We start from the raw sequence: 13,775 nt of genomic DNA, 5'->3' as shown, positions 1-13,775 counted from the left end.
GTGTACTATAGGGTTCCTGCTTGGGCAGGGGGTTGAACTGGATGACCTTCATGGTCCCTTTCAACTCTAACAATAAATAAAATAAATAAATAAATAAATAGTGGAACGACTTGCATCCAGAAATTGTGGGTGCTCTGACAATATAAATTTTCAAGAAGAGATTGGACAACCATTTATTTGAAATGGAGAGGGTCTCCTGCTTGAGCAGGGGGTTTGCCAAGTCTCTTAGTCTGTTATTTGTGATCATCATGGGGTTGTTTTTGGTTTTTGTTTTGGCTTCAGGTTTTGTAATAGTTTTTTAATGGAAATCCTGAACTTTGGTCTGTCTCTAAGTCACACTTTCTGGAAAGGTTGACCTTTGGCTGGACCTAGAAGACTTTGCTCATCATTCATGATGGTGTGACCTGGACCTTAACTACGCTCTTGCATACCCTTAGTCCAGTCCCATTTGGCCAATAAAATTCTATTCTGCTCTGCTGATTTATTCATTCATTCATTCATTCATTCATTCATTCATTCATTCATTCATTCATTTATTGTTAGAGTTGAAAGGGACCATGATGGCCATCGATCTCAACGCCCTGCCCAAGCAGGAATCCTATAGCACACCAGTCAAGTGGCAGTTCAATCTTCTCTTTAAAATGTCCAGAGTGTTGGAGTTCACAACATCCGCTGGTAGGTTGTTCTATTGGTTGATCGCTCTGACCATCAGGAAGTTCCTCCTTATCTCCATGTTGAATCTCTCCTTGGTCAGCTTCCAGCCATTGTTTCTCGTCCGGCCCTCTGGTGCCCTGAAGAATAAAGTGATCCCCTCCTCTCTGTGACATCCCCTTGTAGACTGCTATCATGTTCGCTCTGGCCCTCCTTTTCTCTAGGCTATCCATGCCCAGTTCCCTCAGTCTCTCTTCGTAAGTCTTGGTTTCCAGTCCCTTAACCATCTTGGTTACTCTTTTTTGCACCTTCTCCAGAGTTTCAATGTCTCTTTTGAAGTGTGGTGACCAGAACTGAATACAGGATTCCAAGTGTGGTCGTACCAGGGCGTAGTTGAGTGGTATTAAGACTTCCCTGGTCTTGGAGTGTATTCCCCTGTTGATGCAGCTTAGCATTGTGTTGGCTTTTTTAGCTGCTGCTGCACACTGTTGGCTCATGTTTAGTTGATTGTCCACCAAGACTCCGAGGTCTCTTTCTCATAGATTTTCAAACTATATTATTTGTTTGCCTATAACCTTTGCCTATTGTGTAGCTCATTGGGGAAGGGGGGACAGATCTTGACTGACAACAGTTCTCCTAAACTTTCCTAGAAATTCTGGTGATTGATTCCTTCTGCACACAAAACTCTCTTCCCTTAAGGGCACTTTTAACACAGATCAGCTCTAAACTGGAAATTTCTGCTGGTGTTTGCAGGTTTAGATCAGGCCATTTATAATCAGGCTTGAATCAAGTCCAGGAAGCCTCCACAAAAGAGCAGCTAAAATTAGGTGTTTAAGGCTTAAATTAAGGAGATCCAGTCAAGTAGGCATCAGTCCACGATAAAAAGAGATGTTGGAAAGTTTTTTTTAAAAAGTAGAAAAATTGCAGAGAAGTGGAATTGGAAAAAAGAGTTTTCAATTCCAAATACAGGGATGTGAGGAAGCCAAAATAGTATGATAGAAAACAGATTGATGATGAGTTCTTCAAGCTGAGGGCATCTTGGCCAGGAACGTTGGTTACCAGGACTTCTGCAGTCACTTCTCCATTCCAGCTCATTCTCTTTTCAAGAATTGTGTTCAAAGTTTGCTCTCTGCAAGCGATAGCAAATCTTTTTTTTTTCCCAACCGGCCTCCTGAGTCACAAACCCAGAATTGTTCTCCAGAACAGGTCCAGGTTGGACAGAAGTGGAAGATTCCTTCTCCAAAGGTACAGAATAGGTGGTATCTGGCTCAATAGTAGCACATCACTGTGCGAAGGATCTCGGAGTCCATGTCTTTAAAAATGAACCAGAGGTGAAAAGGCTCACTATCATTGCTCTAGGTTTCAGATGGGAATGAGAAACTGAGATGGGCGGAGGCTCCCATTCTGAACAGCAACTAAGCATCTTGAATTATTTCATTTATTTTTATTTATTTTATTTATTCATTTGTCCAGTACACAATACATATGGAAGAGAATAGACATGAAGTAATATATATATAAAGATAATATGTAAAAATAGAGGAGACGATATATGAAAGGAAGAAAATATATATGATATATGAGATAAAGGAAAGACAATTGGACAGGGGACGAAAGGCACACCAGTGCACCTATGTACGCCCCTTACTGACCTCTTAGGAACCTGGAGAGGTCAATCGTGGAGAGTCTAAGGGAGAAATGTTGGGGGTTAGGGGTTGACACTATTGAGTCTGGTAAAGGTAATATACCTTTAATATCAATGGGCGGAGGCTCCCATTCTGAACAGCAACTAAGCATCTTGAATTATTTTTATTTTTTATTTATTTATTTATTTTGTCCAATACACAATGAGGGTTTTTGTGGGTATATATCTATATACGCAGTAAAATATATGATGAAGGTTATAGAGGAGATACTCATAGTAAAATATATCTAAGAAAGAATAGAAAAGAAGGTATAGTATAGAACATATCAATGAAAGAATAGAAGAAGATACATAGGAATAGAAGAAAGGTATAGGAGATATAGGAGAGCAATAGGACAGGGGACAGAAGGCACTCTAGTGCACTTGTACTCGCCCCTTACTGACCTCTTAGGAAGCTGGAGAGGTCAATCATGTAGAGTCTAAGGGAGAAATGTTGGGGGTTAGGGGATGACACTATTGAGTCCGGTAATGAGTTCCACGCTTCGACAACTCAATTGTTAAAGTCATATTTTTTACAGTCAAGTTTGGAGCGGTTAATATTAAGTTTGAATCTGTTGTGTGCTCTTGTGTTGTTGCAGTTGAAGCTGAAGTAGTCATTGACTGGTAGGACGTTGTAGCATATGATCTTGTGGGCAATACTTAAATTGTGTTTTAGGCGCTGTAGTTCTAAGCTTTCTAGGCCCAGGATTGAAAGTCTAGTTTCGTAGGGAATTCTGTTTCGAGTGGAGGAGTGAAGGGCTCTTCTGGTGAAGTATCTTTGGACATTTTCAAGGGTGTTGATGTCTGAGATGCGATATGGGTTCCAAACAGATGAGCTGTATTCGAGGATGGGTCTGGCAAAAGTTTTGTAGGCTCTTGTGAGTAGTGTGAGATTGCCGGAGCAGAAGTTACGTAGGATCAGGTTAACAACTCTAGAAGCCTTTTTGGCGATATTGTTGCAGTGGGCTTTAGCACTTAGGTCATTCAATGTTAGTATTCCAAGGTCTTTTACTGAGTGTGGGTTGGCTGTGAGAATTTGTTTATTCAGTTTATATATGAGGTTTGGATTCTTTTTGCCGATGTGGAGGGTAGAGCATTTGTTGGTTGATATTTGAAGTTGCCAGGTGTTAGACCAATCTGAGACAAAGTCAAGGTCTTTTTGGAGAGTAAATGTGGTGTCAGTGGTGTTGAAAAGTTTTACATCGTCAGCAAAAAAACACAGTTGCTAGCGATATTCATTCATTCATTCATTCATTCATTCATTCATTCATTCATTCATTCATTCATTCATTTGTCCAATACACAAATACATAGGAAGAAAAATAGGCATGTGGTAATATACATAAGGGTAAAAGTGAACTTAGAGGAGAGGATATATGAAAGGAAGAGAATATATATGATAGGTGAAAGAAAGGATCGCAGAGGTCATTGATGTAGAGAATGAAAAGAGTAGGACCTTAAGTCATCTTTACGATCAGCCTCTCTGCTCCCCCTTCGTAAAGTTTTCCATGAAGAACAAATGTAAAGCTTTCGTTATTTTAGAACCCACAAATGAGCAGGGCTCGTTGATGTGTCTCGGAAAGCAAACCACAGTCTCAAGTCTGGATGTCAAAACTACAGTGAGGCGCTTTGGGTTGAAACCAAGCGCCTTTCCGAACAGAGCTCCCACAGAGCCAAACCATTTCTGTTTCTCTGCCTATTCTCCATGGGGAGGGAAGTGGGGGGGACTGGGACAGGCTGTCGGTGCCCTAATTCCCATCTGAAGAATTGGGCCTCTTGTCATCTACTGACAAGGCAACCCTTGGCTGCGTTTAGACTGCAGCACCGTTAGCTGCATTGATCTTCTTCCTGGGACTCAATGGCCCAAGTGGATGATTAACCAAATGAAGACACTTGAAAACACCATTTTTCTACAGTAATTGATGGGCTGTTGAAAACATTGTAAAGCTCAGCATCTGCAGCTTGTGAAAAGAAGGCCCTTCGGATGCGCGAATCCCTGCGACCAGTTAGGTCCCACAGAGTGGGCCTTCTCTGGGTCCCGTCAACTAAACAATGTCGTTTGGTGGGACCCAGGGGAAGAGCCTTCTCTGTGGCGGCCCCGGCCCTTTGGAACAAACTCCCCCCAGAGGTTAGAATTGCCCCCACCCTCCTTGCCTTTCGTAAGCTCCTTAAAACCCACCTCTGCCGTCAGGCATGGGGGAACTGAGATATTCTTTCCCCCTAGGCTTCTACAATTTACGCATGGTATGTTTGTATGTATGTTTGGTTTTATAATAAGGGGTTTTTTAGTTGTTTAGTATTGGATTGTTACATGCTGTTTTTTTATCACTGTTGCTAGCCGCCCCGAGTCTGCGGAGAGGGGTGGCATACAAATCCAATAAGTAAGTGAGTAAGTAAGTAAGTAAGTAAGTAAGTAAGTAAGTAAGTAAGTAAGTAAGTAAGTAAGTAAGTAAGTAAATAAGATAGATAGATGATAGATAGATAGATAGATAGATAGATAGATAGAGAGAGAGAGAGAGAGAGAGAGATAGATAGATAGATAGACAGAGATAGATAGATAGATAGATAGATAGATAGATAGATAGATAGATAGATAGATAGATAGATAGATGATAGATGATGATAGATAGATAGATAGATAGATAGATAGATAGATAGATAGAGAGAGATAGAGATAGAGATAGATAGATAGATAGATAGATAGATAGATAGATAGATAGATAGATAGATAGATAGATAGATAGATGATAGATAGATAGACAGACAGACAGACACATATTTGACTGCCTGCTTGTAGGGAATCAGGGTTTCCCCCCGCTCAGATTATCAGTTCTTTTTTCAACACTCCTACTGAATTCAAATATATTGGTAAAATGTCCCCTGAAAAGGCAAAACAAGAAGATGTTTTTTGCCCTCAATTTTGCTCTTGACTCTCAAATTGATCAATTACTCTTACAGGAGCACTGGTTCAACCTTAAATGAAATAAAGTAGGGAAAATGACATATGAAAGATGATAAAACAGCTAAGACAAGGGACGAACTCTTCCTCTCTCTGATGCCCTAGAAATAGAACTTCCCAGTCAAAACAATCCTTATTAAACCAATTCTCGAAATTTGGAGTCAAGAAGTTTATTGTATTCACTTGAATGTAGAAAAAAAAATAGGCTTCAGGGAAAAACCAGTTTTCTAGTTTTGACCTTTTCTTTCATGTTGATGATTCCTTAGCCAAGAAAAAAATTATTCCAGTATGGCAAAAAATCATTACTTTTTAAAACCTTTACAGAGTCCAAGTTCCAGTCAGCTGAATGTTAAGTCTGGACTCTGGAGAATAATATCAACACACGTACAAATTATGTGTGTCCATTGGATAGTGATGGGCTTCCAGTTTAGCGACCATGATTTAGACAAAATATTTATTTATTTGTTTGTTTGTTTGTTTGTTTGTTTGTTTCTTTATTTATTCATTCATTCATTCATTCATTCATTCATTCATTCATTCATTCAATTTTTATGCCGCCCTTCTCCTTAAACTCAGGGCGGCTTACAACATGTTAGCAATAGCACTTTTTTAACAGAGCCAGCCTATTGCCCCCACAATCCGGGTCCTCATTTGACCCACCTCGGAAGGATGGAAGGCTGAGTCAACCTTGAGCCGGTGGTGAGATTTGAACCGCTGACCTACAGATCTACAGTCAGCTTCAGCGCCTTGCAGTACAGCACTCTACCTGCTGCGCTATCACGGCTCTTTCCTGACGTTTCATTACCATTGGTCACTTCAGAGGCAAGATGGTCTGTTCGAGCAAAGAGCAAGGAATGACTGGGCTCCTGCCTCTGGATAAAGCAGGAACTAGCTTTATTTATTAATCAGATTTCTATGCCATCCCTCTCCGTAGACTCTTGTCCATCTTTAACCTATCCCTAGCTTTATAACCTGTCTAGACCATGGTCAATGAACCCTGGAGCTCAACACAGGCCAACAGATATTGGCCATAAAAGCTGGCATCAGCATATATGTATTTTCCTCTTCGATGTGTTATCCTAGTCTGCCTCCCTACAACAGGAATGATTGAATTGGTGGTGTCATTGTAGATAAAATGACACCAGAATTGTAGATAAAATGACACCAGAATTGTAGATAAAATGACCAGAATTAACAGTACCCAGTTCAAATCCCTGCTTATGTGACCTTGCTCAATTATTCTCCCTGCAAAGTCCTTGTTGCTGTAAGCAAAATTAGAGCCCTATATGCAGTAATGGGAAGCCGAAATTTTCACTGCCACACTGTGGGTGTGGCTTATTTTGTGGGTGTGGCTTAATTGTCATGTGACTGGTTAGGAGTGGCCTGGTGGTCACATGATCAGGTGGGAGTGGCTTGAACGATCATCATCGTTCAAGTGAACTGTTAAGTCCTTGACTTACAACCTTACCAGTGTCGCTCGCTGGGGTGACAATTTGCTTCCCGTTTTCCGCGCTCTCCTTCCTGGGTCTCCCCCCCCACCTCAGGCTGGGTAGCTAGGTGAACGGGTGCTTCCAGAAACATAAATGCTGCCAACGCCGCTTCCACCCATGCCTTCTGCTTGCACCTCAGGCGGGAGGTGGCCGCGTGAGGCTGGAGGGGAGACGGGTAGGAGAGAGGGAAGCTCGTCCGAGGCCAGGAAGGAGGGAAGAGGAAAAAAGCAAGGAGCACAGACGCAGCAAGGAAAACAAGGAGAACCGAGCCAAGACCAGCAATCCAGGAAGTGACAGCCACTGATCAGCTGGAGCTGCGCACACATCTTCATTTCCGCTGGTGGAACTGCGTTCAACTCCGTCCTGCCTGCTTCCCACTCCTGCGTATATGTTTCATTACCTAACTAGATAACATCATAGCTCAGTGCTTGAAAATGGGTAAATGAGCACTGAAGATTCCACAGTTTTAGGTTAAGATTTGGGAAAGTTGCATTAGTCTCAGATGTGAAACATCAGATCCATATGTGAAGGTTCAATTTAACTAATTTATTGCACCAGGAATCTTAACTAACAGTTGGCACCTGGTTAGAGTTAGGTAGGGGTTAATGGTAGTTAAGGTTAGTTTGTGGCTATGTAATGTGCCACGAGGGTCTGTTCTGGGTCCTATTCTTTTTAATATGTTTGTGAGTGACATAGGGGAAGGTTTGGTAGGGAAGGTTTGCCTATTTGCCGATGACTCTAAAGTGTGCAATAGGGTTGATATTCCTGGAGGGGTCTGTAATATGGTAAATGATTTAGCTTTACTAGATAAATGGTCAAAGCAATGGAAACTGCAGTTTAATGTTTCCAAATGTAAAATAATGCACTTGGGGAAAAGGAATCCTCAATCTGAGTATTGCATTGGCAGTTCTGTGTTAGCAAAAACTTCAGAAGAGAAGGATTTAGGGGTAGTGATTTCTGACAGTCTCAAAATGGGTGAGCAGTGTGGTCGGGCAGTAGGAAAAGCAAGTAGGATGCTTGGCTGCATAGCTAGAGGTATAACAAGCAGGAAGAGGGAGATTGTGATCCCCTTATATAGAGCGCTGGTGAGACCACATTTGGAATACTGTGTTCAGTTCTGGAGACCTCACCTAAAAAAAGATATTGACAAAATTGAACGGGTCCAAAGACGGGCTACAAGAATGGTGGAAGGTCTTAAGCATAAAACGTATCAGGAAAGACTTCACGAACTCAATCTGTATAGTCTGGAGGACAGAAGGAAAAGGGGGGACATGATCGAAACATTTAAATATGTTAAAGGGTTAAATAAGGTTCAGGAGGGAAGTATTTTTAATAGGAAAGTGAACACAAGAACAAGGGGACACAATCTGAAGTTAGTTGGGGGAAAGATCAAAAGCAACGTGAGGAAATATTATTTCACTGAAAGAGTAGTAGACCCTTGGAACAAACTTCCAGCAGATGTGGTTGGTATAAAATACAGAAAATAGTATAAGGGCAGACTAGATGGATCATGAGGTCTTTTTCTGCCGTCAGTCTTCTATGTTTCTATGTTTCTATGATTTCACACCTCCTCCTGATTCTGCCGGCCTTTCCTCTATAACGAGTCCTCCACTTTTACTTCCCCACATACCTCTTGTTTCAATTAAGATGCCAAAAAACAAGGATTCTTTGGGTTGCTTTTGCCTGAATTGCTTGTACAAATTAGCACCGAGACAATAGCAAAAGTCCTTGGTTGTCATTTGCCTCTGGCGCATGGCCAGTCCTCTCATATTTTGCAGCCATGCCAATTTCCTGAAAGAACTTCAACAAGAACCACAATGAATGAAAGCTCCATCTCCTTTCTTAGGTAGGGTCCTTTAGGAGTTTTGCATCTGAGTTTCCAGTTGGGCTATGGTCTTTATTTCTAGGTCAATGAAGCAGTGGAAGTGATGTGCCGGTGCCTGGAGGCTGTTGGGGCCTGGATGGGTGTCAACAAACTCAAACTCAATCCAGACAAGATGGAGTGGCTGTGGGTCTTGCCTCCCAAGGACAATTCCATCTGTCCATCCATTACCCTGGGGGGGATTATTGACCCCCTCAGAGAGGGTCCGCAACTTGGGCATCCTCCTCGACCCACAGCTCACATTAGAGAAACATCTTTCAGCTGTGGCGAGGGGGGCGTTTGCCCAGGTTCGCCTGGTGCGCCAGTTGGTGGCCCTATTTGGACCGGGACTCACTGCTCACAGTCACTCATGCCCTCATCACCTTGAGGTTCGACTACTGTAATGCTCTCTACATAGGGCTGCCTTTGAAAAGTGTTCGGAAACTTCAGATCGTGCAGAATGCAGCTGCGAGAGCAATCATGGGCTTTCCTAAGTATGCCCATGTCACACCAACACTCCGCAGTCTGCATTGGTTGCCGATCAGTTTCCGGTCACAATTCAAAGTGTTGGTTATGACCTATAAAGCCCTTCATGGCACCGGACCAGAATATCTCCAGGACCGCCTTCTGCCGCACGAATCCCAGCGACCGGTTCGGTCCCACAGAGTTGGCCTTCTCCGGGTCCCACCGACTAAACAATGTCGTCTGGCGGGACCCAGGGGAAGAGCCTTCTCTGTGGCGGCCCCGGCCCTCTGGAACCAACTCCCCCCAGAGATTAGAATTGCCCCGACCCTCCTTGCCTTTCATAAGCTACTTAAAACCCACCTCTACCGCCAGGCATGGGGGAATTTATTTATTTTATTATTTATTATTTGGATTTGTATGCCGCCCCTCTCCGAAGACTCGGGGCGGCTCACAACAAGTGAAAACAAATCATAAATAATCCAATTAATTAAAATATTTAAAGATTTAAAAAACCCCATATCCTAACAGACACACACACAAGCATACCATGTATAAATTAAACGTGCCCAGGGGGAGATGTTTAATTCCCCCATGCCTGAATTAAGACTTTTTCTCCCCCTAGGCCGTCACAACTGTATATATGGTATGCTTGTATGTATGTTTGGTTTTTATATATTAAGGGGTTTTAATTTGCTTTTAGTATTGGATTTTATTGTACATTGTTTATGATTGTTGTAAGCCGCCCTGAGTTTTTGGAGAGGGGCAGCATATAAATCCAATAAAACTAAACTAAACTAAACTAACATTTCTGGCACATTTCTACGCTTGAGGTTGACACGGCTGTCACACGATGAGCTTTACAGGATAGTCTCTGTTTCTGTTCCACACACACACCCTTCCTCCAAGACTACATGTGGCAGCTGAAACCTATTTCCAGGGGTTTCCAGCAAGGCGGGATGTGGGGAAGGGGGAAGAGACACTCCAGCGTTATGTAACTCTCCAGTGGAATCCCTTCTCAGCTGTGAACTCATTGGGTGGTAACTGGTAGTTGGCTGGTTGCAATTCATCCAGAGTCAATTTGTCTCTGAACTTGTAGCCCATTGCTCCGTTCATTAATAGGAACAGGACTAAATTAAGCTCTGATCCATTTCCCACGTTGAGCCAGTTCTCTGCTCAGATATGTATCCTCAAAATCAGTCGCGGTTAAATAAAATGCATGACTTCAGATGTATTTTGCACAAAGCATCTGCATTACAAGGCGAAGACACCGAGTTAGGCAATCCCAGTGACTGGTTAAGTCCCACAGAGTCGGCCTTGTCCAGATTCTGTCATCTAGACCAGTGTTTCCCAACCTTGGCAACTTGAAGATATTTGGACTTCAACTCCCAGAATTCTGGGAGTTGAAGTCCAAATATCTTCAAGTTGCCAAGGTTGGGAAACACTGAACTAGATAATGTCGTTTGGCTGGACCTGTTGTGAATGTTCCCTGTCAGTCTTCAGAATTTGGAATACTGTGTCCAGTTCTGGAGACCTCACTTACAAAAAGATATTGACAAAATTGAAGGGGTCCAAAGACGGGCAACAAGAATGGTGGAAGGTCTGAAGCATAAAACCTATCAGGAAAGACTTCATGAACTCAATCTGTACAGTCTGGAGGACAGAAGGAAAAGGGGGGACATGATTGAAACATTGAAATAAGTTAAAGGGTTAAATAAGGTTCAGGAGGGAAGTGTTTTTAATAGGAAAGTGAACTCAAGAACAAGGGGACACAATCTGAAGTTAGTTGGGGGAAAGATCAAAGGCAACATGAGAAAATATTATTTTACTGAAAGAGTAGTAGATCATTGGAACAAACTTCCAGCAGACGTGGTAGATAAATCCACAGTAACTGAATTTAAACATGCCTGGGATAAACATAGATCCATCCTAAGATAAAAATACAGGAAATAGTATAAGGGCAGACTAGATGGACCAGGAGGTCTTTTTCTGCCGTCAGTCTTCTATGTTTCTATGTTTCGAAGTGGGGATGGGACAACCACTTATTCTCAAGACCCCAGAGAACTGCGACCACGTTAAGCAGAGCCCACCGGGCAAGGCGGACCAATGGCTCCACTCAACAAGTGGAGACTTCCTTGGACACTGTGATAGAAAGAGTTGGACACATCCCACAAGCTTGGTTCCTCTTTGGGGCAACTTCTGTGTCCGGCCAAATCTCATTGAGATGCACGGAACCTTTAGAAGGTTGAGAAACAGACTGAACTAGACACAGCAAAACGTCAGGGAGGATCTGGCAGAGGTTCCCTCGCCTCCGGGCCTTTGTTCCCATCCCAGCTGGGCTTGATTAAGTTCTCTTGGCATTCCGGCACGTTTGCGAGCTGCTCGTTTCCAGCTCGGGGGCCTGGCGCAACAGCAGCCCTTCATCACTGAGTCAGCCTGGAGTTAGTTGCAAGGGTGGGTGAGTGGATGGGGGGAGAGAACCTCTATTTTTCCACCTCTGGAGGGAAGAGTCCAGAGAGGGAGGGAAAGTCACTGTGAGCTGAGTTATCCTGGAGGTATCTCCAATTCTAAGGATTCTTCCGGTTTGCTTTGCAAGAGAGATTGGAAGCAGCTCTTTTATTTCCCCCCTGTCTCTCCCAATTCCTTGCTTGTGGCTTCTTGGAAGATCAGAAAGAAAGGGGGAGTTCTAAAGAACGTGAAAGTTGGAGCTGACAGCTGCCAGATCCAACGGGTGACGTAGACTTGCACGTTCATCCGCTCGATTGCTTGCTGGGGACACAGTTTCTCACACTCCTCTTAGAAACATGGCCAGCTGTGTCTAGCACCTCCAACAGGTAAGAGAAATGGCTCTCTCCCAGCATGGTTTGCAGTTAGCTTTCTAATGACTGTATTCCGGGCAGCAGGAAGTTTCTCTCTGCTTTGATCCTCGCGAAGGAGCAAACGGGGTGGGTGGGTGAGTTGCTAGGAGGCCCCTTTGGAGGGGGCAGATTAGCAGAGCAGCGAAACAGATGAGCTCAGAAGTTTCAACTTTTCTTTCCTGATGTGCATCTTGGACGCTGGGTTATTAAGCTGCTCAAAAATCTTGACACACAGGTCTGCTTCATGGTGGGACTGTGTGATGTGTGTATTTGTCGAGAGAAAGCGAGGGATGGGGTTGTGTTTAGTAAAGACACACAAGGGAGCCCAGGGAGATGTAGAAGAGAAGAGTCAAGCGCTCCTTCCTGCATCTTGGACTATTTCACAAATACTTCCAGATGTGTTTTACGCACAGTCTTATCTTAAGAGATTAACTGAGCAACTCTGCAGGAGAAAGGGAGTTCATCAACAGAGGGTCCAGTTGCATCATTCTAGAAATATCCCTCTCAAATAGGATCTGAGGAGGGGAAAATGTATATTTTGCAGGATGTACACTTACTACATGCTTTCATTGCACAGATTCCAAGGGCGAAAGGTTTGTGGGACTCGTTTTAGGACTTTCTTTGTTGCCAAAGCTCGTCTCTTTTCTTTTTCTCGGGCATTCTAGGAAGATGGTCGTGTCTCTGAAAGACTTTGAAGCCTTTGAATGTTGTGAAGTTATTACTATTATTATTATTTATTAGATTTGTATGCCGCCCCTCTCCGTAGACTCGGAGAGGCTCACAGCAATGATAAAAAGAATATATAATGACAAATCTAATAGTTAGAATCTAAAATAACAATAATACATTTAAAAAGTCTAAAAAACAAGAAACCCCAATATATAAAAACATACATACAGTCATATCATACACAAAAAACTACATAGGCAGGGGGAGATGTTTCAGTTCCCCCACGCTTGATGGCAGAGGTGGGTTTTAAGGAGCTTACGAAAGGCAAGGAGGGTGGGGGCAGTTCTAATCTCTGGAGGGAGCTGATTCCAGAGGGTCGGAGCCACCACAGAGAAGGCTCTTCCCCTGGGTCCCGCCAAATGACATTGTTTAGTTGACGGGACCCGGAGGAGACCAACTCTGTGGGACCTGACCGGTCGCTGGGATTTGTGTGGCAGAAGGCGGTCTCGTAAATACCCTGGTCCGGTGCCATGAAAGGCTTTATAGGTCAAACCCAACACTTTGAATTGTGACCGGAAACTGATTGGCAACCAATGCAAACTGTGGAGTGTTGGTGTGACATGGGCATATTTGGGAAAGCCCATGACTGCTCTCGCAGCTGCATTCTGCACGATCTGAAGTTTCCGAACACTCTTCAAAGGTAGCCCCATGTAGAGAGCGTTGCAGTAGTCGAGCCTCGAGGTGATGAGGGCAGGAGTGACTGTGAGCAGTGACTCCCGGTCCAAATAGGACCAATATCAGAATGGCAACAGAAGAAGTTAGCAATAACATTCCTCAAGGTTGTTTCATCCCTCTTGTCATTTATTTCATTTTTCCTTGCACAACATTTCCTGTGCTGGGAAGAGTTTCTGCTTTTGTTCTGTTCATGTACAGTGGGACCTCTACCTAAGAATGCCTCTATTTACCAACCTTTCTAGATAAGAACCGGGTGTTCAAGATTTTTTTGCCTCTTCTCCAGACCCAAAGCCACAGGCATTCTAATCCTCTGGACCTTCTAGCGGTAAGTCAAGCAAAGCTTTTTTAAAAAAAAAAATGGCTAAGACCATCTGGAGGAGGCCTCCTACTGTAGTTTATGACTTGG

General features: G+C 43.3%; 1 protein-coding gene across 4 annotated transcripts in view; it reads left to right on the top strand.

The window, feature by feature from the left end:
• The first annotated feature begins 11,635 nt into the window (after positions 1-11,635).
• COL16A1 (collagen type XVI alpha 1 chain) overlaps positions 11,636-13,775 on the top strand; it is a 263,305-nt gene continuing 261,165 nt past the window's right edge. For all 4 annotated transcript variants that reach the window (XM_070763913.1, XM_070763914.1, XM_070763912.1 and 1 more), the window contains exon 1: positions 11,636-11,941. The gene's annotated coding sequence lies outside the window, so the exon portion shown is untranslated. The remainder of the gene's footprint in view (positions 11,942-13,775) is intronic.

The sequence above is a fragment of the Erythrolamprus reginae genome, chromosome 11, assembly GCF_031021105.1.
Source record: "Erythrolamprus reginae isolate rEryReg1 chromosome 11, rEryReg1.hap1, whole genome shotgun sequence".
NCBI classification, from domain to species: domain Eukaryota; kingdom Metazoa; phylum Chordata; class Lepidosauria; order Squamata; family Dipsadidae; genus Erythrolamprus; species Erythrolamprus reginae.
Note: the sequence above shows the minus strand (reverse complement) of the source record. Positions and strands in the feature narration are given on the sequence as shown.